The sequence below is a fragment of the Fistularia commersonii genome, chromosome 34, assembly GCF_037954325.1.
Source record: "Fistularia commersonii isolate RoL2024-O1a breed Wild chromosome 34, RoL_Fcom_v1.0, whole genome shotgun sequence".
Classification (NCBI taxonomy): Eukaryota; Metazoa; Chordata; class Actinopteri; order Syngnathiformes; family Fistulariidae; genus Fistularia; species Fistularia commersonii.
The window spans coordinates 9198266-9222783 of NC_141317.1; the positions used below are offsets into that span (position 1 = coordinate 9198266).

Below are 24518 nucleotides of genomic sequence, written 5' to 3' on the forward strand. Positions count from 1 at the left end.
TGAGAACAGGAACAAAACAGAGGAATTTGTTAGTCGGTGCCCTTTACTGCGATCGTGAAAACGCTGAACGAAACCTGAGACGTTTTCAATTACTTTGCAAGATATGGAAAAAAAACAAACAAAAAAAAAAAAACGATGCCATGAAAACATGCGGGGGTTTCAGCGGAAACGAAATTGTCCGGACGTGCGCGTGAGAGGGTGAACGGTTGCATGTCTCTATATGTGTGCCTGTGATTGGTCAGCTTTGCGACCAATCACAGCTGGGATACAATCCAACGGTAAAGATAATGACCGAATCAATGTCTGGGTACAAAACGAGAAACTATTTACTACATTTATTCGTCATGACACCGTCATTTCCTTACTATTCAGCGCACCTGAATATAAGCCGCACCGGGTAAAAATGACTAAATAAATCTATGTGTACATTTAAAGGCCGCATTGGTCTATAAGCCATGTTGTAACATATGTACACAGAAACATATTTTTTAACATTTAATTAATTCACACTGGAAATGCTTTTTTTTCCAAACAGTGTCTGACGAAAAAGAGGAATAATAAATAATTTGTCCTACTCCAGCTGATCGCGATTAGAAGTTTATTAGGACAAATACATTAAGCACAGAGGCAGAGCTGTTTGTACCAGATCATAGCTCATAGCTAATTTTTACAATTTTAATAATCTCATGCTTGGGAAATTGTTTTGCAGCAGTTGTCAGACAAATGAGGACAAGACAAGCTAAAAATACACGAAAAAATAAAATAAAATAAATAAACTCTGAAGTGTAAATGTATAGAAAAATGTAAATGCTTAAAAAAAAATCTTTGTCAATCTATTTTGGGTGACTTTTAGTGGTCCAGGTTCACACACATTCTCTCTCTCACACACACATACACACACACACACACACACACTCAGGGATGCCGTCATGCATCGTAGTTTCTGGACTCTTGAGCACATCTGAATATAAGCCGCACCAGGTAAAAATAACTAAATAAATTTATGTGTACATATATAGGCCGCACTTGTAACATGAGATATATATATATATATTTTTTACTTTTAATTAAATACATTTTGGTAAAATCCACAAAGAAGTACCGGAAATGTTTTTTTTTTCTTTTTTTTTTCGAACATGTCCGTAACACGGCCAATTGAAAAGAAGTCCATCCATTTTCTATCCCTGCTTCGTCCTATGTTGATCTTCCTCCTGCGCACTAAAACTATCCAAATTCTCACTCATTTCATCGGTCCGATGTGACGAGACTAAATGTTTTGGCGGCGCGACAGAAAAAAAAAATCCATAAATTAGCCGCATCGTTGTTGAGGTCTTGAAAAAGTAGCGACTTACAGTCCGGAAATGACGGTAACCCAGCGACAGACGGGGGTGGAAGGAAGAGGTCAGTGCAGGCGCTGCCTCGCCGGTTTAAACTTTGAACTTCCTGGAAAAAAAACACGACGACGTGACCGGCTGCTGCCGAAACACATCGTTCCAGCGAGATCAGGGCTCAGGGGTCGGCTGTGCGCCGCCAAGAGCTTCTTGTCTTTTAGCGCTTTAGCGTCATTTTTATTTCCCCCCCCATTTCTACATCACTCTCATCATCAAACATTCAATACAAACAAGCGAGGAAAAGCATTTACTGAGCTTCAACCTCTGTTATTTCAGTAAAATTTACAGAAAGATCGAGGTTGTGTTTTCTCTGCCTGCCTGTCAGCCTTACAAGTAAACTCATTAAAGGACGAGCAGCCTTGGCTGATCGATGCGTTTGCTCAGATGAACATTTCTGTCCATGTTCTCCATCTGTGTGCCATTTTAAGCGTGTGTGTGTGTGTGTGTGTGTGTGTGTGTGTGTGTGTTGGAAGACTGCCTCAGCCGTCATTCATGACAGCTGCAGAACGATGTAACGTAACACTGTTTTTCCCATCTCTCTCACACGCTAACGTAAGATACGCGCCTTCTTGATTAATAAGGTTCTCCGTAATTCATTCGTTCTTTGAAAAACCTGCGCCAAACGATTCGGTGTTTCCCCATTTGAATCGGTGTAAACCCCATTGATTGGTTGTCCAGCTCCCAAAAAATATATATTTTTTTTTTATGGGTTTATTTGTGGCAAAAATACAGAAAGGAATAAAAAAAAAAAACAACCTTAATTATTGCTGTTCTGCTGCTTTCGCTTCTTGCCAGCACTTGTTCTCAGCGTTTCCTTCGCTAAATCAGCAAAAGTAAAGCCTTCTTGCATTCGAAACCCTGGCTAACGCTATCTCCGAGCTATCAATCCAAGCTATCAATCCAAGCTAACGATAACTTTGCTTTGTTAGCGTCGTTGTCCCTTTAGCCATACCCACCGCCTTTAGCGCATCTTTGTTTCCCTGGATTGAACAGATGGTTGTCTTAGCCGTGACGTAGTGCTTGGCGAGATCTGTCGGACCAAATGTTGTTATTTACTTCTTCAGATCGACTATAATTCTTAACTTCTCCTTAACACCACTAGCCGTTTTAACCTTTTTGGGAGCCATAATGAGGGCTAACATACTTAAAAAAAAGCACAAAATGGCATATTTTTGCAAAAAAGCAACAGTAGAGCACAGTGGTGAACGATGTAAACAATGCAGAGTAGCAGCACCGCTGCCGCTAGGCTACAACGCTACAATGCTAAAAAGCTACAACATTGCAATGCGGACAGCCTGTGAGTTTGTTTGTTTGTGTTCGTGCGCCGAGGCTTGTTTGCGGCTCGTCTCAAAAGTTGTCGAGGCCAATTTGTTCGTGGGTTCTACCGTTACTCCTTTGGAATGGAGCTGTTCCAAGAGAAAACACCCCAAATGCTAACATCACCACGCAGCACTTAGCTGGGAGTGATTAAGTACCGCCGTCCTTCACCTTTGCTCTGCTCCCTCTGACTCAGCTCTCGTCAGACTCTCCTTCTCTGTTCGTCGCTCATCCGAGACGCAAAATGGTAAAATGGCGGCGTTTTTGCAGACAGCGGAACACAGCTACACCAGGCTCTTGCTGTGAATTAGCACTAGCTTCACCAGATTCCATTCCCGTCTTGCTCACGGCTTCGGGGCAAAGATAAGGATCGACGATTCTTATCTTGACGATTGATGCTAGTCAATTAACCTCTCAAAATGTCAGCTCTCGTCACGTCTTCAAAGAGACATGGAGCACTAAATGTTTACTTACAGAAGCCAAAGATGAAGAGATGTCTAAGGATTAGGTGACTATATGACCGTTATCTGATAAGGTAATCTAATATTTTGTTAGCAAATGCGCAAAACCAACAAGGGTATTTTTACAAAACTTTGCACGCCAAGAAATGTAGCTTTCAAGAAATGTAACTTAGACCGTATCCTACAAAATCGCCAAAAAAAGTTAGCTGTTTTCGGATGGAAAGTTGAAGCTAATGAGTGTTTTTTGGACTCTGCAGCAGTAACATGCTAGCATATAACACGAATATTGATCACTTTCATATCTTTAGCATATTGCTAAACACCTTTTTAGTGTTTTTGAGGGTCAACACGTTAGACCTTCTGAGAAGATTGACGGAATGATTATTTTATCATTCTGATACCCAGTAGCAGCTCATCAGGATATGTAATTTAATGCCTGAAGCAGAATTAATCTACAGCAGAAATAAGTTGAAGTCATCATCGGTTCGGTCGTCCACCGCCGTTCAGGTTTCTTATATGGACTCCTGGTTCACCTGGTTCACCTTCCTCCATATTTGACCATGTGATTGACAAGCAACCAATCACAGCTGGAGTAGATGAATGAATGAATGAATGAATGAATGAATGAATGAATGAATGATCCAAATTCAGCACAAAGCAGCCTCCCAGCCATGAGGAAAATGAGAAATATGTAAAAGAGTCTTATTTAGCGCTCGCTAGCCATGACATCCAGCTGTCCGCTTGCTCTCCCGCGCAGCCCAGAGGGCTATGCTAATGGTCTCATCATGCAAATTCAAACAGCCACATCTGCATCTGGCCCTGCAATCCCAGTGTGAGGTGACGCACAGGTCGGCTGCAGACGGAGCGGTGGAATCCTGTCCCGCCATCAGCCTCCGAACCCGCCTCTCCGCAGCTGCCGCGGTCAGGAATTAGCATTAGCGTCTCCGTTCCGATGCCAGTCGGAACAATCTTGGGTGACTTCTCCTCAGCCCTGGATCTTCGCTAAAGGCCAAAGAAGTCCCCGGGTGTCCACCGCGCCGCCCGCCCTGGTCTATCATCTCCAGACGTCCTCACCCGGGCTCTTGTGTTGTGCCACAGTGCAACACAAATAATACCCGGGATCAATATTTATTGATTTTCAACTTCAATCGCGAGTGTCTCGGAAGCTGCGGGCAAAATGGATTTCCACCATCGAGCAGCGCAAAGGTCAGTCCGTACACGATTCTTCATTATTTAGCACGACCTCATGATCACCACCCGGATAAAAAAGTAAGAGAACTAGAAGGCGCGTCCATGTTCTCCCAGCGTCTCCGCAGGGTTCCTCCGGTTCCTCCGGGTCCAAACACCTGGAGGAGGTTCATTGGAGACCCCGTTCTCAGTCATTGTGAATTCTTGTCGAAATCTTCTTGTCTTGGAAACCAGACCTGAATTTCTTCACTCGAAAGACGTTACACTCCTCATCCCTGGAGAAGAAGTGCCGAAAGAACCGAAGAAGCCTCTCGGACGAGGGCTGGAACGTCCTCAAGCGAAGAAATTCAATTCCAGTTTCTATATGTGACCCCGTGATTGGTCGAACGCCGCTTCTCGCCCAATCACAGCAGGGCTCCTGCGACCCCGATAGGGGTTATCTCACATGAACGCTGCTTTTAAAAAACATCTTCTTTCTTTGTACGAACTTCCAGTTTGTTCTGTGAAAACGATCAAAAAAAAAAAAACGATCGATATTTTTTTTCTTTTCTGAGCTCCGATTCAAGGCTCGAACAACAGAACACGTCCTCCGCCGGCCGCCGCCAGCTGGATCTCTCTCCCTCTCTCTCTCCTCGTGGAAAATCTGAAATTGTAATTACGCTCGGACTGAGGCAGCACATCGGGCTGCGCTTTTCCCTGTCGACGGCATAATAAGACCCCCTCTACTGGAGGAGGTGGGGGCGACCTGCCCCCCTCCTGCACGGCGAGGCAGCAGCCTATTGAAGCTGATAATCCATGACTGTCATGGAGACGTGCTTGTGAGGAGACAGAAATAGAAATGGTGACAATTTCGTAATATGGAAATCAATATCCTGATCTCCTCACCTCTGCGCGCCGCCGCATCTCCTCCGTGAGCCGAACTCAGGCGGCTCGCCGGCCGCCGGTGTCGTCGGGGAGAGTTAGTTTCCGCAGAATTGGGAGGTTTTTATGCTCCTTTCCCACAAAGGAGCTCTGGGTTGCAGCTTCTAAACACAAGCTGCTCCTCAGCCCCTATTAGAGGTGATTTGCTGCCGCCGCCACCTCGCCGGCAACGGCTAAAATAAGCACTCCGCTTCCCCAGATGTGACTTTGCATCTTTGCAAACGTTTCCAACCGAGGATCCGGCATTGCATCCCCGTCCTGTTTACATTACATTACATTACATTACATTACATTTGGCAGACGCTTTTATCCAAAGCGACTTACAATAGAGGACATAAGGACTGCAAATAACACTTGCAAATACAAGATGCACAGGAAATATATGTCATGCTATCATACTATTGTGCACTCCTTACCTCACTTGTTACTAAGACACTTATAGTTTTATCACTTGTTTACTAAGACACTTTATAGTTTCACTGAGACACTTTATAGTTAATAGTTTATTTTTATTTCTAATTCTGCCTTTTTCTTTTTATTATTTATTACTGTTATACTTTCTGTAACTCTGGCACAACAATTTCCTTCGGGATTAATAAAGTTGTTCTTATCTTATCTTATCTTATCTTATCTTAAATATACAGAACAGTAAGCGTGGGTTAGTGAGTTTGTTTTTTGTTTTTTGTTTTTTTTAAACATACACACACACACACACTGTATAGCCTAACTTGGTGCCTAACCTGATCTGGGGCAGCTCAAGCATCAGCGCAGTAAATAGTCCTGAAAGAGAAGTTTATGTTTATGTTTGTTGTTTTTTTTTCTTCCTGCGGCGACAGCTTCGCAGCAGCGGTTTTGTGTAACCACATAGCAACGGACGACAAACGTCTAATGGCCCCTTCTTTGTTTGTCCTGAGAGTAGCATCTCGCGGAAACGGTTACAGATGGGAGGGTTATGTGCCGTACACGGCGCCCATGTGTTTCCCATCTCATTGATTCAGCAGGATGTCAGTAAGTGTCCGATCCGATTACCTCCGTCCAAAGTGGATGTGGCGGATCCGGAGAGCCGGTCCCGCCGCGGGCGCCCGCGTCCTCGACTTAACGCCCCGATGCTGGATGCTAACGGTGCCGCGGGACGGCAAAAATATACATATTTCCACCAAACAACAGGGTTTCTCGCCGGTCACTTCGACACGCGGAAGCGAAACATCACCTGGCGAAACCCCGTCATCAAACGTTGTTTTTTCTGCTTTTCCGAAAAGAATAATGGCGGCTGTTTATCGGTCTTTGAAGGGAAACGGCTCGGATGGATGTAAATAGGCTTCGTCCGCAGAAGAAAGCCGGTTCTGGCGTTGCGTCGCGCGGCTGCACGCATGCTAATCATGTTTCCACTTTGCTCGCCGCGTATTTCATCGTCACGTTTTACCCGCGACTCCTCGCCGCGCGGCGTGTTTCTGATCCCGGCGTGTTTTCCCGGCCCATGAAAGTGGATTATTGCCGCTGTATTACTCTCCTCCCTTCCCCGTCTTCGCTGCGTCGCCGTTGTGCGTTGAGCCACCGGAGAATCAATGGCTCATCTCCGGAAATCTCTTAGCAGTCTTAAGCCTGAATAGTCAGAACGCGGCGGTTAAAAGCCTTCACTCAGTCGGGCACATCGTCGGTAAGAAAACTCTGATGGAAATGTAAATTTGTCCTAATTGAATTCGGTATTTTCCTCATGCAACCCAGCAAAGATGATTCAATTTGACGTTTCAACACTGTGAGCAGTCAAACCTCCGGACCGGGGTATTTGAATACAGCCAGAATTAATTGCTTCTTAATCCATCTATTCAGCGCAGAGATAATCTAATAATACATTTGGCTGGAATACTCTTTCAAATATGAAAAGCGGCATCCCTCAATCGTGTTGTTTTATGGTTTTGTGTCGGCTTTATTGCATCTGGGTTTTCTGGGGAGACCAATTCAAATAAAAGTGTCAAATAAAAGAGGCGAGGCTGCTGCCTGCCCCTGCAGGTCGGATGGTTTGCGCGATTGCGATACATGAAGATCTGGACTGCTTAAGTTGACGCCAGATGTAGTTTACGCAATAAGATCCCTGAAGATTTGGACTCCCCGCACTACGTCGAGTCCCCATCAGGGTATGCTCCCTATACTGGAGGATCCCAGAAGATGCTGACTCCTTGTGCCATGTTGCTGACCCCCTTCCGGTTCCTGACCCCCTACTGCCTTCATACGCCCGTTACTGGAAGATCTCGGGGGATCCCAGAAGATCCCGACTGCCTCCACAATGTCTGACCTTTCGACGCTTGGCCTAGTGGCCTAAGGATCCTGACTCCTTGTGCCATGTTGCTGACATCCTTCTGCAAAGCGTACTCCCGGTACAGGAGGTTTTAGAGGACCTAGAAGATCCCGACTGCCTCCGCCCATCCCTTGCCCGACTTGCCGGCACTGCGCATTGGACGGTTGACCCAGTTTCAGATCCCAGAAGATCCTGACTCCTTGTGCCAAGTTCTTGATGTCCTTCCCGTCCCTGACCTCCCCTTATTGCGGATCCCATAAGATCCCATCCATCCCCATACGTCCCTTCCCTGACTACCAACCCTTTGATGCTTGACCTAGTTCACCCAAGAAGACCCTGACTCTTTCTAAATAGTCGGCCTCCATCCCGCCCCCGACCTCCCTACGCCTTGTACTCCCTTTCCAGGAGGACCCCGGAGGGTGCGAGAAGATCCTGACTGCCTCTCTCCATCCCTTGCTTGGCCCCCAGTGGTACATTGTCAGCAGCCTTCCGGTCCCTGACCCCGCTGTGCTACTAGCCGTTAGCGCTTCCAGTTCCCGACTCCCTCGGGCCGCTCCCTTCTCCCCGTAGCCGACTGATCTGCATCGCTTTGTCCTGTGATAAAAAACCTGACAGATGTAGTAATTGGAAAAGGGACGCTGGGACAAAACCTTCCCCTCACCATTCCAGATCTTCCTGCAACTATTCGCACTTCGGTGGCGCGAGATCACACATCCTGGAAACGACGGTGTTTTTGTCCTTTTGTATAAAAACAGGCTCTGATAGAAATGAGTGTCTCTGGCCCCACTTTCAAAGCGAAAAGGAGGTTTCCCCCAGAGGACGCAAATATCCTGTGTTTATTTTCCTGCGGCCCTTCAATATTTTCCTGGAGTGAGTCGGTAACACCTTTCCCCTTTTGGGCAGGAGTGTGAATTGTACCCGGCATCGGCTGAGTGCCGGGGCTTTTGGGAAGGACGTGTTTGGATCTGAACGTAGGGGAGATAACGGGATCCGGGACAAAATCCTGTTTTTCGTACTTTGAAGCCAAACATAGCCGTCACGCACTGCTCGGTCAGATCAAATATGTCGGATTTAAACTAAAATGCATGTGGAAATTGTTGCTTTTATCCCCCCCGTTCTGCTGTGAGCTTTGTAAAAAAAAAAAACCCACCTGTCGTGTCAGCCGCCCCTCGACGCGTGGCCTCTTTGTCGCCGTGACAGCGCCGACGGACGCGTCGCGCTTATCTTGTTGCGATCCAATCAGAGAGACGGTCGGACGCACAACGATTGTCAACCTCTTCAAGCTCCCGTGGAACGCCGTCTGCCGCCTCGCTGGTCCATTTCAGTCCGAATAGCGGCGACTTAGCGAGTCTGTTCACGCGAGCACCGAGCTACCGCTCTTGGAGAAGATTTAAAGCGAGTACTTCCGAGGTGAGACCCCTCAGAAGGATCGAGATTCAAATAATCATCTGGATGAGTGCGCTTAATGAGCATTCGCACGTTGGTTATCTTCTTCCCCTTCGGGCTGCTCCCTTCAGGGGCCAATCATCTGCATCATCTCATCTACCGTCCCTCCATCCATCATGAACCTCCTCCCTGGTCCTCCAGACCTCCTGCCCGGCAGTTCCGACCTCCATCAACCCAGATGTACCGCGCTCCAGACTTACCTCCAGAACATCTAACCCGTGCCGTCCCTCTGGGGTCTCCTTTCCGATCCCTTCCAACCTCCACATCTTCAGCGACTCCAAAAACAAAGTGGCTTCTCTCACCAGCATCTCGCACACCTGAGCATTCAACCGTTCATCCGGCATCCAGCCTGGGGAGAAGATCCCAGATGACTATCGAGCGCTGATGAAGGGCGCCGGTTGGAAGAGAAGGAGGACCGAGAGCACGGAAGCTTCCTCAAACTGGACGTTTGGAGGATGGAGATCAGAATGAAGAAAACGGAGGATGAAACGTGTCTCCTCAATCCGACCGCCCACCCGTTGTGTGGACGCAGCTTCAAATGTCCAACCCCTGGAGATGTTTCCCCGAAGCTCCTCAAACCACGCCGGATCTGGAATTCCCGGACATTCGGGCGGGTCGGGAATGATTTTGTCCGGTTACTCGTCGGCAGGAGGCCTCGGCGGACCTCCGTCTCCTCTCGGGTGATGAGCTATCGATCCTCCGCCTTCCTCGGCTCGCCGGTCGCAATCAACTCCGAGCGTCTTGGAGATGGAAGAGATTCATTCTGCGGCGCGACCACCCTCCGGGTGAGAAGACCCCCCGCCGTTTAGGCTTTGCGGTCACTGAACAACATTATCTGACTTATCCAGTTACCTTTTACAGGATTATATGTCCTGTAATTCAAAGATGTCCTCCTTCCCATCTTATGTGATTTTCTCCGGGACCGAATCAAATCCCGTTTCGACCGTAAATGCAATTCCCGATTGATCCGCGAGTATTGACCCATCGACCGCCCAGGAGCGACGCCGTGAGATTTACGAGATGATTGAGCGGCGCCCGACGAATGAAAATCCACGTTTGCCGTCCGTTCGTTCGCTCATTCAACAGCGGGACGGCGAGTGAATTAAAGGAAAAAGAGGAAAATGCTTTGTTTGAAAAAGGAATTCATGAATTAGTCACATCGTCGGGCGACTTCTCGTACACGTTTTTCTGAAATTATAAATAAAACAGTCGGTATGCTTGGAACAAAAAAAAATTCTAATTTGAAAAATTAATCAGAGACAGATTTGTCCTCCGTAACCCCGCTGGGACCGGAGAAAACAAACGGAGCTTCGGGACGAATGTTATCGGAGGGTTTTAATGAGGCTGAAACCGTCAGGACCCGAGCCTGAGCGGCAAATGAACAATTATACGGAGGCTCACATCGCATTTCAAATGATTCTGCAGCCGCGAGTCTTGCAACCTACCCGTCCTCCACCGTGCTCCAAAAGACAACACCCCTTGAAAAATACCTCAAACTCTAGCCCTTATAAATATTAATATGCTTTAAAAAAAAAAAAAGCAGTTTGTGTAATGAGCATCAAAGCGAAGGCTGGCGTGATAAAGTGAATCATAGCTTTAGAATTCAATCTCCTCTTCATTTGTATCTGCATTCATTTCATTTGGATAATTAACAATAACAGCTGCAGCACGGTGGCGCCATCTTCTCCCCCTCCGTGTCTCCGCAGGGTTCCTCCAGGTTCTCCGGGTTCCTCACGCAGTCAGGAGCTTCATCGGACGATGGTCGTGTGTTTATGCATGAATGTGAACGTGATGGACTGGGTGAACTGGAGAACGAATAAATAAATACAAGATCTGCTTCCGAGGACGTTCGCTCTACGTCAGGGGTGTCAAACTCATTTAGCTCAGCCGGAATCATGGAGGAAAATCTATTCTCAGGTCTCACATGTTTGCGTACCTATTGAAGAAGAAGAAATGTCTCCAGTTCCACATAGAACCAGATAAAATTGACCGCTGCATTTAATCCGTCATGCATGAAGCGTGAGCAGAAGGCAGCTGAGAGGTTCAGTGTTTCGCTGGAGCCGGGAATCGAACCAGGAGTGTTCGGTTCCAAGAACAACAGCTCTGAGCTTCTGAGCTTCTGAGCCTCTGAGCCTGTTCTTCAAGTCGCCCTCGAAATCGGGTATCTTTTAAATTGCGAACCGGATTAAACGGTCCTTGAGTTTGACCCCCCTGCTCTCCGACCAATCGTTGCGTCTTAGACCACATTTACTTTTCTTCCTGGAGGACGGAACCCTTGAACGGTCTTTCTGTGGGGTTCAGATTGTCATGCAGGTGTTCTGCGTTGTCAATCAGCTCACCTGAAGCCAATCATCATGTGCCGACTGATAGAAATCAAGGAAGTGTCGGGAAGGCAGAGATCGTGAAGGGGTTTGGTTGTCGGCTCCAGTTTGGGGTTCCTGGTGGTTCTGGTTCTGGTCTGTCCGTGGTTCTACCTGTGGGCAGGTTCTCCTCATGAGGACTCCAACCTGCTCCTCAATTGTAACTCTGCACCTTCTTTTCCCAGGCTTGCAGAATTTTATTAAACACCCATTGCATCAGGTTTTTACCGATAGAGCCTTTATGTAAACTAAATTATGGTCAAGAATGCGCTCTTGGTCGCAGGGGGCCGAGGTCCATCCCAGCTTTCATTGTCCAAGAGGCGGGTTTCACCCTGGTCTGGTCCGGTCCACATTTAGATCCTCCAACCGGCCCCCGATGCCTCCAAGTTGATCTACGCCGTCGTTCTGTCGGAAACAAGCGCCTTTTAGGGCCGACTTGATCGTAACCGTTAAATAATTGGGGTCTTGAAGTGACGTGGACTGATTTATCTAAGCCTCCGCTGGCGTTCACCGGATTTTATTTTAAAACGAAACGTAGTCTTATTCCCTGTTTGCCCGAGCAGAGGCCGAACGCTCGGCGAAAAACCTCCCAACGCGTTGTGTCAGCGCGGAAAATGGACCGCGCTTTAGCTTCCGGGACCTCGGCTACCCAAAATAAATCCTCCCACCTAACGACGAGAAGGAGGGCACTTACCGTGGAAGCACAGGCTGTACGGTCGTACAGTAATGACTTTTTCTGCCTTTCATTTTCCCTGGAAACTTAGCGGGGTCAGAACCCGTCACGCTCCGACGCAGCTCCGGCCTTGATGGAATTACCGTACGAATCTGGCGCGCTAGCCTACCGGCCGAGACGCCGCAAAGTGTTTCTTCGGCGGATTCCTCTGTTTATGTAAATCCGCGGCGTTGTAATATCCTTCAAGTACACAACAAGTGTGTCAAGTCCTCCCATACGAGTCTAATCGGAGGCTGTGTGCCGGCGCTCCATTGGCTGACGGTTGATGAGTCATTTCAACAGGCTGTTGTGGTGCTGGTGAGGAAAAGGCTGGGAGGAGGTGGAAAAAGGGAAGCGTCTCCCCCTTTTTTTTTTTTTTTTTTTTTTATTCCCCCCCCCCTCGTGCTGCATTTAAACTTGTGTACGTTGTGGGAGCGAGCGTGAAACAACGAGATGCTCAGGAAGTTTGTCTGATCCCGTCAGCAGCTGCAGATCCACCAGAGAGTGAAGGGATGGAGAGAGAGAGTTGCTGATCTCAGAGTCTGCAGCCCCGAGCCCTCCCTTCACTGCTGCTGCTGCTGCTGCTGCTACAGCGAGTGTGTGTGTGTGTGTGTGTGTGTGTGTGTGTGTGAGTGAGAGAGGGAGGCAGGCGGCGGAGGCAGGGTTGGTGTTCGCCTCTGAGATTGCGAGAAGAGCAAGAGGAGCGGCGAGCTCTCAGCTGTCCGCCGCAGTCCGAGACGCGGCGGGAGTCGAGCGACCAGAACATCCACGGCTTCCAGAACATCCAGAACATCCAGAACGTTCTCCCAGCCGGGGCAGCATCCGACTCCAGCCGCGCACGCAGGTGAGTCCCAGCCGCCACTGGATGAATTTTTTTATTTTATTTTATTTTTTTCCGCTTATCATTCTCACTGCTCCTAAAGAAACGCTGCCACCGGAAAGTTTTCCGTAAGTGATAAAGTGTATGGTAGATGGAGATGTGTGTGTGTGTGTGTGTGTGTGTGTGTGTGTGTGAGGGGGGGGGATTGTTTTGCACCTGGATGACAAGTGGGAAAAGCATTGCTCCATCTAGATGAAGAGAAAGTGGGTGGAGTGGGAGGATGGTGATGTTTGTTTAGAGAAGAAGAAGAAGCAGAGGGGGGAAAAAATACAAAACAAATAAATGTTCTGTCAGACGGCGTGCTGGAGGCGTTTTTATCCGAGGGGATTGTAAATGTGCGCGTATGTTCCGGCTCTCGCTGTGTGGACACAGGAGTTCCGGAGGAAATCTGCAGGCATTTGCATTTCCGATCCGCCCGTGTTTTCTCGAGCTTAGCCGGAGCCTTTTGTCACGGCGCCGCGTCCGTCCCCCCCTTTCAGAAGATCCGCGGCGCTTCAGGGACCGCAACTCGTCGACGAGACGATCAAAATGGACGTCTCCGAGTCATTCGTGCGTTCCAGTAAACAATGCCCGAGACGTTACGTAAGCCGCTTTGAATTACGGACGCCGCCGCCGCCGCCGCCTTTGTTGGGTTTTTTATTGACAGGCGATTTAATTGCGCGGTGGCGGCGGGTCAACGAGCCGGCGGGTCGGCGTCGGCTGTTGTTCCCGCGCCACTTGTTGAATCAGCCAAACTTCTGGTGGCTGCGTCAGGAAAGCAGGTGTTTAACCACATCGGTAATTCTACGTGTGTGTGTGTGTGTGTGTGTGTGTGTGTGTGTGGATTGAGAAACGACACGCCATCTCGCTCAAAAATACCAAACACTGCGGTTGTTTACCTCTGACCGTCAGCCGCTGACCCTTCTTTAACGCACCCGTCCGTCCATCTCGTCACGGAGATCTCCGACGCATCTGTCGGAGCGCCTCCTTCCAAACCCCCTCCCGACCCCCTCCGCTCTGGTCGCCACAGAAACGGCTGATTCAGGAAGGGTGGGCGGGCGTCTCGGAGCCCTCGCCGCTCAGCCCCGCACGCCGTTCTCGCATGGCTTTCTTGCAAAACTGCCAGGACCGGCCGGGAAAAGCTCCTCGGAAACCCCGGCTTTTTTTTTTTAAGGCTGACTTTATGAGGCCGCCGGCGCTGATTTGCGTATAAATATCTGTTTCCTAATTGGTGTCTCTCCGGTGTGTCGCCGAAAGCGGCCGCCACCTCGGTTTGAGGCCCGCTGTGTGTTTAGACGCCACGCCGTGGCAATTAATAATGTAACGCGCTATGACCGAGCTATTCAATAATGGATGGGCCACAACCTTTCTGTTGCGTAAGATGAGGGCGCGTTAGCGAGGGGCTAAAAGCCTCTAAAATAAACCTTATTGTCGTAATTAACTCCCTTCCGGAGCGGCTCGGGTTTCCACCTGGAACGGGAGTTAAAGAAGATGATCCGCGGGCTAATTTGTCAAAAGCGGCCTTTTCTCCGCATTAGAAGAGTAGGTTGTTTTTTTTTTTTTTGTATCTGTTTTATTGCGTTTTTATCTCCAGTTGCCATGGTGATAGTTTGTACAGTAGTCCAAAACACTGTTTTTTTTTTTTTTGTTTTGTTTTTTTCTTTGTGGAACGGGAACAGGAAATGAAACCTGCGTTGCAGCAGTCAATTTTAAGCAGGACCCCTTGAGTTCACCCTGCTGTGCCTGATTTAAATTAAAATGGGAATTTGTATCTGCGGCGGAGGCGACGGCGGAGGCCGGCCCTCGGCCGCTTCGCTTTTCATCTTTTTATTTAATTTTTTTTTTTTTTGTGAAGGGTACATAAACATTATTGATCTGCGGCTGACAAATAAGTGGTAGCGCAAAAAAAAAAAAAAAATCAAACCAGTCCAAACAGGAGCGAAGAACTCTCACTTGATCATAACAATTTCTCAGAACCTGTCGGGCGCCGTGTCGTTCCAGGAAACCTTTTTATTTGTTTATATCCACGCTGTCGTGTTTTTGTTTTTTTAAAAAAAATGGACCCCTATAGCTGTAAGACACTCACACAACTACAACAAGGAACACACACCGTCAGAACACTCAAAGAATTGTGGGTTTGGAGAGGGTGACATTTAATGGTCCGGGTTCACACACACACACACACACACACATGCACACACTCAAGCCCTGTGGCGTTCAAAGAGACCCCGGGCACTCTTGAGTCACAGGGATGCGTTCGTGCACCGCAATTTCCAGACCATTGAGCGCACCGGGTAAAAATATGTTCATATACAGGCCGCGCTTGTCTGTGAGCCATGTTGTGTAACGTTACTTTAAATTAAATACATACCGGTAACATCCACAAATCTGTACTGGATTTTTTTTTTTTTTTTCCTCCCTGAATAGTGCCTGTGACACGGCTGATGAAAAAGATGAATAATAAATCCGTCCATTTTCTATCCCTGCTTTGTCTTCCTGCAGCCGATCGCTATCTTGGTCTTCCTCCCGCGCACTAAAACCATTCGAATTGTCGTCGTCTTCCGTGCCGGAATTGAACGGCCGCAGAATTTCATCGGTCCGATGCGATGAGGGTAAATGTTTTAAAATAAAATCATAGATTAGCCGCGACATTTGAAGCAAGTGAAAAGTTGCAGCTTGAAGTCCAGAAAGTACTTATTTTATTTTTTTACCCCCCTTGTGTGAGATGCAGGGAGTTTCACCCCAAATTCTGACTTATGGATTATTAAAATACATTTTTATATCATGATTCAGAGGTACATTTAGAGCCGCTGTGCTTCAATATTTTGCATATCGTGGGGATAAACAGAGGGGACTGTATTAGCAAATAATGTGTTAGCGCTTGGATTTCTTGCAGGGCCTCTCCTCGCAGGGTCTCGTGGGGTTCCCGCCATATGGAGGTTCATCGGGGACCTTAAATCGTCCAGATGTGTGAATGAGGGGGTTGTTGTTGAGCTCAGGAGTGCAGGATGAGCGCTTTGAATTATGAATGAATGAATTTCACATTCTACAAAGTTGCATGTGCGAACATTCGCCGATTCTAGAAGCTACCGGCCTCCGTGAGAAAACGCCCGGAAATGACATTTGAATGTAAAGCGCGCGAACACGTTTAACAACGTAAAACCGCCGATCATCATCATCATCATTCACTTTTACGTCTAAACTTTTCCCCCCCTGCTGGGAAATGACTTTTAATTTTGTCCAAACGATTCCCTCTCAGTGGAAGCCGCGGGTCGCGTTGGGAGATGCTTCTCCTCGGCTTTGTGGAGAAGATTGATGCTTATCGAGTGGTGCTTCACCGTCCCTGGACTCGGCGGACACGATTGATTCTTTTTAATTCGCCGGCGCTCTTTTAACACCTCTTTTGTGGCCAAGGATTCGCTAATGATAAAGCCGCAGAATATGGCTGAAGCTCCGGGGATCCATCCCTTTTCTCGGGGATTCATTCATTCATTCATTCATTCATTCATTCATTCTCTGCACCGATTAGCTCGTGCTTTGGGTCGTCGTCGTCATTGTGCGAGACCGTGGACCAATCACAGGGCCGCAGATAAAGACGTGCAAGCATTCACCCTCTTATTCACGCGTCATGTCGAGTCAAAATATTATTCATCCTCTCATTCACGCGTCAGATTGAGACATAAACCATTCAGCCTCACGTCAACAACCGTTCACCCTCTCATTCTCACCTTCACCCTCATTAATTAAAAAAAAAAGGGTTTGTCTCAGAAAGTTTAGAATATTGTGATAAAGTTCTTTATCTTCTGTGATGCAATGACTAAAATAAAAGTGTCATACATTCTGGATTCATTACAAATCAACTGAAATATTGCAAGCCTTTTATTATTTTAATATTCCTGGTTATGGCTTACATCTTGAGAACTTAAAAATCCTATCTCAAAATATTAGAATACCATGAAAAAGTAATTTTTGTTTTTAATTGCATTACAGAAGATAAAGAACTTTATCACAACATTATAATTTTCTGAGATACTCCTGTAGACATGCAACTATTCACCCTCTCATTTTCACATTATACAGACAAACTATTCACCCTCTTATTTACACTAAACATCCAGCCTTGCATTCACAAGCCATATAGAGACAAAAACCAATTCACCCTCTCATTCACTTACTGTATAGACATGCAGACATTCACCCTCACTTTTTGTACATTTAAACCACTCACCCTCTCATTCACACATCATATCGAGTCAGAACTATTCATGCACTCATTTATAGACGTGCAACCGTTCACACTCTCATTTTCACATCGTGCAGAGAAGTAACCCTTCACCCTCACATTCATAATATCTATAGACGTACAACATTCACCCTCTCATTCCCTCATCATAGAGACATTCATTTATACGTTATACATATAAACCATTTAGCCTCGCATTCATTTACCATGTGGACATAAAGCCGGGGTGTGCAAACTTTTTGACTTTTAAAATTTGAGTCAGCACAAGATATTATGCATTTAATGAAAAAAAAAAAAAACGCATTTGTTAACAGCACATATTAGACTCCTCTGACATTTGTCTGACATTTGCTTTGAAAATAAAAGCAGCTTGGTTTTTAAGGCTCTGACGTTCGCTTGCATTTCATGCACAAACCGGTTTTTCCCTTGTAGCTTCACATCCAGCTAATTCACATGTTGTATGTCCATCGTAAAGGCTAATCGCTAAAGCCAATCTGTGTCATTCTCAAGTAGCTTCAAAAATGACATCATTTCCTGTTTCAGCTCCCGAATTCATTGATCCGATCATTCAATCATGCACGTCAAGCATGATATCGGCACCCATCTTTGGCGAGCCGCAGTTTTCCCGCCCCGACATAAAACATTCACCCTCGTATTCAGTCATACGGACGGTTCACCCTCTCATTTATGTGTCGTATAAAGACATAAACATTCGACATCTCATTTTCACAAAGAGACCGACCGCCGTTCAGCCCGTCGTCCACATGCAGTAATAATAATAGAGTAAATCAGGTTGTTCCAGCTGATCAATATTTAGCTCAAAAGTGTCGTCGTAGCGATCGGGCAGCTCTTACGGCGACTCCTCGCCGATTACCGCTGGACGATGAACGTCCCCGTATGTCATCTGCGTTCCCGTTCGGAAGGGATCGCTCCGGTTTCCTCGTTTGGGGGGAAAAAAAGGCGGTTGTTTTCCCGCTTCCGTCGGTTTTCCCGAGCACAAACGGCTCCGGTCAGAAATCCCCATCTGGAGCTTTTCTTCCGGCCATCTGCTCCTTTGCTCTCTTATTGCCCATATTAGTCTCATTGACAGTTGCGAGACCTCTTCAAATGGCCCGTGGGGCTTCTGTCGGATGAATAGAAGAAGGGATGTGAACGGAGGAGGACGAGAGATTCGCAAATTCCGGGTTTGCAAATGGATTGACCACCACGCGCCGCTCGGCGGTCGCCGCAAGATCTGGCCAAGGGCAAAAGGTAGTGAAGAGAGAGTCTGGATCGCCGCCGGGGGGGAAAGTGACGTCGGTCCCGCAGCTCGTTTCCTTCCTGCTGGTAAAATAACCGAGGAGGGGCAGGTAGATGCAGCTGTGCGACTGGAAAACAAACAATTACAACACAGAGTCTAATATAGAGCCAGGCGGGGGGAAGCTGAGGCGAGAGAAATGGGTTTTACATTTTCGAGTTCTCGCCCGGACACCTGCGGTATGTAGAAGAAGTTGCATGGAGGGGAGACAGGATTTTTTATTTTTTTTTTTTTTTTTTTTTTCTGAAAGAGAGGGATCAAAATTAAATGAAATAAAATAAAATTGAGTAAATGGAAATAAAATGTATTTTAATTATAATGAAATATTATAAATAATAATAATTATAATAATAATAATATAACATGAGATTGAATACAACTGAATAAAATAAAAATACATGAATTAAAATTGAATAATTAAAATAAAGTATATACTGAATTAAAATAAATTTAAAACAAAATATATATTTAATATATAATATGTAATATTTAATGTAATGTGCGTTTTAGTCAATCTTGTTCCTGCAACTGGACTTGAATGTCTTCACTTGAAGATTTTTCGGCTTTTTTGTGAGAGAAAGGGACCTAAAGTAAAATGTAATTAAATAAAATTGATTAAATAGAAAAAAAATACATTCCACTTAAAATCAAATCGTATAAAATACGATTGAATATAACTGAATAAATCAAATTAAAAATGCATATCAAATTACAATAGATCGGAATACATTGAACTAAAATAATGCAGCCTAATGCAGTATCTAAAATACAATTAAGTTCAAATAGAATCATATTGAATATAACTGAATAAATTAAAATAAAATACATTAAATCATTTTCCTGCGCAGAGACGTGGGTCTTGGTCACGGCGACTGAGAAGACCTGAGTCAGGGAGACGCTTGTACGTTCAAAATGCCATTCCAAGGACAGAGAACAATTCGATGTTTAATCATAGATGTCAAATTTAGGAGGGAGAACGGTTGGTTGGCATTTTCGGCTCCAGCACCCCTGAGTGCAGGATAAGTGGCGGAGATAGCGGATGAATGAATGGGTTTTCCAAGTTGTTATTTTTTCCTCTGGTTCTTCCACAAATCCAAGCTTCTGCTGTCTTTAAGTCCTTGAGACCAGGTGTCAAACTCAAGGCCCGCGGGCCAAATGTGGCCCGCCGCATCATTTTAAGCGGCCCGCCAGAACAAATTAAAAGGTCTGATTGACTTAACGTGAATAAAACGCATGCAGTGACCATAAACTTGCTGTGTATCTACATCAATGTGGAATTTGGAAATACAAACGATCCTTAAATATCTAGGAAGAGAGAAGTTGATGCAGATGAGAAGCTGGTTCGAGAGAGATGGGAAGGACAATACATGTTTGTGCTTCAAGGAGAAAAAGCGGTATTTATTTTGTGTTAGTTGTGAAAAGTACAATTTATTTTGACACAAAACATGGAGCTAAGTATGCTAACGTTAGCATAGAATAGCATAGTTCAACCAAAACCACTGCGGCGGTTAAAGCTAGCTTTGTAACAGAGCAACTCGTAAACATGTTTGTTTGTTTTTTTTACATCAATGCAAATGCATATGTAACATTTTGGGTTTGAATTAATCATAAATTCAATTCAGAGTAAGTTAACATTAAGGAGGAGTTACATTTATTTTACATTACATTTAGTTACATGGTAACCATGGGCAACCATTATGCTGAAAAGGAGTTTGCCAATGTTTTAAGCAGTAAAAATCAGGAATGAGAGCATAATGTTGTCCTGTCACCTGCTCAATGGCAGTTCAGATCTTTAGCTTAGCTTTCTTTAGCAACGATATTTCTTCTTCCCCTCTGAGCCACCTGCCTCCATCCAAGCCTCTCCTCTGCACCTCCATCTGACTCCTCTTCCCCTTCATCCACAAACCTCTGTGGTCCTCCTTCTACCCAGATCTTCACCACGCACATCCAAATGATCTCCATCAGACTTTATCTGCAGAACATCTAACATGTGCTTGCTGTTCCCCTGAGGGACAAGAGAAGCAACGTTAGCAGGTGACGCCGGGTAGCAGGTTAGCATTCAAGTTAATTTTAGCCTTTTTTTTTTTTTATCCCAACTTCACCGGTTCCCCCAACATGAGATGCGCATCACTCCGACTTGTTTTGATGCGATGAGAATGAAATACAGGCAAGAGTGTTAACTATGACACCTCCTTTGTGAAAAACACACACGCACACACACTCCGGTACTTCCAACCAACAGATTTTCTCTGCAACCCCAACCTCGCCCACCCATCAAGCAGAATAAAACCGCCGTTAATCCACTTGTCTCTTTGCAGGATGAGCCGTCAGCCTCTGCCGTTCGCCTCGGGCCCCCAAAGATGTCGCCGTTATCCAATCCCGACGGCTCCCTCCATACCGTTTATCTATTTCCTCTCATCGCGCGAAGTTGTCGTTTACTTTGCCGGCCCTCTTGTTATTAAGCCTCCAGCCGGGGGCTTTCGGGTCCTCCGTTCGGACCGGGTTTTGGTTTTTTTCCCCCGATTCCAGCGTTCCGGAGGTCAGCTCCGCTGTGACATCATAATGCGCCGACGCTCGGGTTTTAATTTCAAGCGATGTCTCGCGCACTTCGGCGCCTCTTATTCACCGCATTGAGGCGTTCGTCTGCATCATAATTGATACCGCCGATCGGAAATACATGTAATTGATGAATATTTACGTCCGAATACGGAGCCGGGGGTGGAAGCCGCTAGTAAGGCGGATTTGGATGTGAGGCTAGTTTGAGGGGAAAATAGCAATATTTAAGTTGCATTTCGTTGTTCTCAGATACCCATCAGGTGTCCAAATGTCCTCTGCAGAAGATATGCGAACAGCTGCAGCTCCACACGTGTGTTTGTGTGTGTGTGCGGTGGAATATAGCATGTTTAAGCGCCGTCTTGATTGCATACTGTCTCAGCTTCATGAATCCTCGTGGGCGCCGCCTCTTTATGATTAGATTCGAGTGTGTGACTGACTAATGGGATTCGTTTAACCATTAATAAGTGTTCCTCGCCGGGACCTTCGGATATTAAAGTGTTCGTTGATAATCAATGAACACATCGTAAATCAAGTGAATGACCCATATTTCCGTTCCGCCAATCATGAAAAATATTAAATTCTCTTTCTTCAAATCCATTTGCGCTGCAGTCGGGAGTGGAGAAATCTCCCTTTGGACGTCTCGATTCTTTAATTCCAAAACCTCCACGATCATCTCTTTGTCCTTTTCATGTTTCTTCATATAACCTCTTTCAATGTAAGTTCTTATCCCATAACACACACACACACACACACACACACACACACACACACTGATCTCTGTCCATCAGTAAAAACCCACTACCAATGGCCACCGGGCTTTTTTATTTTCTTATTTAATTTATTTTTATTATATTCAATTTTATTCGATTTTCTAGATTTATTCAATTTTTCCTCTTACTCTTTTTTATTTTCTAAATGTGGAAGCCGTCACAACCCATCTATGAAGCCATCATTCACCCGGACGGGCCGGACCGTGTTTTTCTCATGAAGCCGCTGTGAACTGCGTAATAAAGGTCAGAGGCGAGGAGAAAAAGGTCGAAATGGAGATAAACGTCTGCGTTATCCTGCTCTCTGCCCGCTGCACTCATTTTCCTCTGGTATTACTATTTTAGTTTTCAGTTGTGAAGACAGCGGCGCGTTTCTGCCTCACAGCAGGAACATCCGTGGCCTTTTCCATGTGGAGTCTCCATGTTCTCCGGGTTCCTCCGGGTTCCTCGCGTGGTCCCAACACGGCGTCGTCGATGAATGAGTTATGGAGGTTTCGACCATTTGGGTTTTCGCCTGGAAGCACCTCCGGCCACTTCTGAGTTGTCGGCGCACTCGGAACATTACCGTAGTTTGCGGACTATAAGGCGCACTGCACTATAAGACGCACTGCATTATAAGGCGCACCGCGTTATAAGGCGCATGATAAAGCATACGTAACATAAAACTGCTGCCGTCTCGCTTTGTTCCCTCAGAAACTCCGTTTGGTCTTCTTCTCGGTTCCTCTGCTTGGTTCCTCCACTTCCGGACCATTCATTCATTCATGTTGAATTCTTTGGCCGATAGCCTTGACTTGGAATTCCGCTTCCTTAGCATGTCTCCTAACAGGTGTCATTTTTGGGGGTCCTCACCCACAGGAATGTACAGTAATATTATGTTGAAGAACCGTCATACAGGAGCACAGTACGTACCGTAGGTCAGCGTACTACGTTCTCTGATTGGTTAATGGTTGCTAGCGATAGCGGACCTGAAGTTACGGTGAGGTTAGAACGACCTTGTATTCCAGCGCGACATCATTATATCCACATCCAACGAATGGCACCCCCTATTAGCATAATACACGTAGCTTCTGCTAATCAACTCTTCCACTTATGCAACAAGCACCATAAGAAGAAGCTTCTCAGATGAGGGCTAAAACGTCTTCAAATGAAAAAATTCAAGTCCAGTTGCCAAGACAAGAAGAATTCACGGTAACCTGGATGACTGAGAACCTCCACAGACGTGTTACCACCCATTTCAACCAATCCGACGTCTCCGTGTCAGGTGGCAACGGTCCGACCATCGATGGAGCGTAGCGGCTTCGACGCTTACTGAAACATTTTGACCATGTTTGAGCGCCGTGTGTGGTTGGAGGTCAGTAAACATAACAAGAACTCATACTGGAGTTTAAGGCCCATTTTTGAGAAAATATAAGTCCTTGAAAATACCGTAACTTGTTTTCCCAAGATTTCCGATTCGACCCTTCGGGGTCTGAATCCACCGTTTTTCATCGTCAGCTCCTTTTGTTGATTTACGGCATTTTTTAATTTTTTTTTTTTTTTTTTTTTTTTTTCCCATCCACTTCTGAACATCTGCGTGAGTCACTGCTTGTCTGTTGTTTGCCGCACAAAAGCGTCGTTCAAAAAAAAGACAGTTCGAGGTGAATCACGATTCGAGTTGCTCCTCTCTTTGCCGGTTCGTCTTGCATACGTGCGCGGTGAAGTGGGAATTTTGACAAACGCCCTCCACAAATCGGGGCCTATGTGGCCCATCTGTCGTCTCTTGGAACTACTTTTTTTGCGCTCGGCGTACCGCTGGCAGATCGTCGGGACGCTCCCAGGTCGCAGCTGCCCGGACAACTCATCTCCAGAATGAACAACAGAAAGGCCTCCCGTCCATATGAGCGGCGCTTCGGTAAATACCTCCCACGCGAAACGGCGTCAGGCCTCCTTCGAGGCGTTTGTGTCGGGGAAAAGAGAGATTATGGAAATACGGCGGCATTCAAACGTGAATGTGAAATTCCCCCGAACCGCCGTCGGGTCAGCGGCGTTGGAAAATAACAACGTATTTGTCACATGGATTGGATTTGCTGTGATAAATTATTGGAAATAATCACTTTGCGAATGACCCGGTCTGGTCGCTCTCCCCGGGGATTTATTACTCCATCAGGGGTTTTTTTTTTTTTTTTTTTTTTGGCATATTACGAGTTGGCCTCGAGCTTTGGGGAAACGCTGAGCTGCAATTTGTTTCAAGACTGACGTGGAAACAAAGTTGACTTTTGAAAGAGTAACTTTTTGATTAGTGGCTTATATAAACACCGGGCGTCCTCGAAGTTCATTTCTTATTCCTTTGTTACTCAGGAAAGAATCCCAGACTCAAATAGTAGTTTTGGCTCAAACACCTCGCAAGTTAATTTCTGTTATTCTTGTAGTTTGCTATCGTAACATTTGATAACGATAATAATCATAATAATAACAATAATTAATAACAATATTATTATTATCATTATGTATTTGTAGTAGTAGTTAGTCATTAATTTTGTCAGCATTATAGTTTTATTATAATAGAATTATTATTATGTTGTTATTATGTAGGTACATAATTCATCCATAAAGGGAGAGTTGCATTTCACACAATATTATTTTTGTCATTTTTTTTTTCTTTATCATAACATTTGATCAGTACTAATAGTTATTATTGTTATAATTATTATTGTTATTATTATTA

At 45.8% G+C, this 24518-nt stretch overlaps 1 protein-coding gene across 2 annotated transcripts in view; it reads left to right on the forward strand.

Annotated features, from left to right (window-relative positions):
* The first annotated feature begins 12456 nt into the window (after positions 1-12456).
* The window catches only part of LOC147214521 (prickle-like protein 2), a 39036-nt gene continuing 26974 nt past the window's right edge, over positions 12457-24518 (forward strand). Inside the window, exon 1 of one of the 2 annotated variants that reach the window (XM_086141305.1) lies at positions 12457-12936. The gene's annotated coding sequence lies outside the window, so the exon portion shown is untranslated. The remainder of the gene's footprint in view (positions 12937-24518) is intronic. The other variant, XM_086141307.1, reaches the window with a different exon arrangement.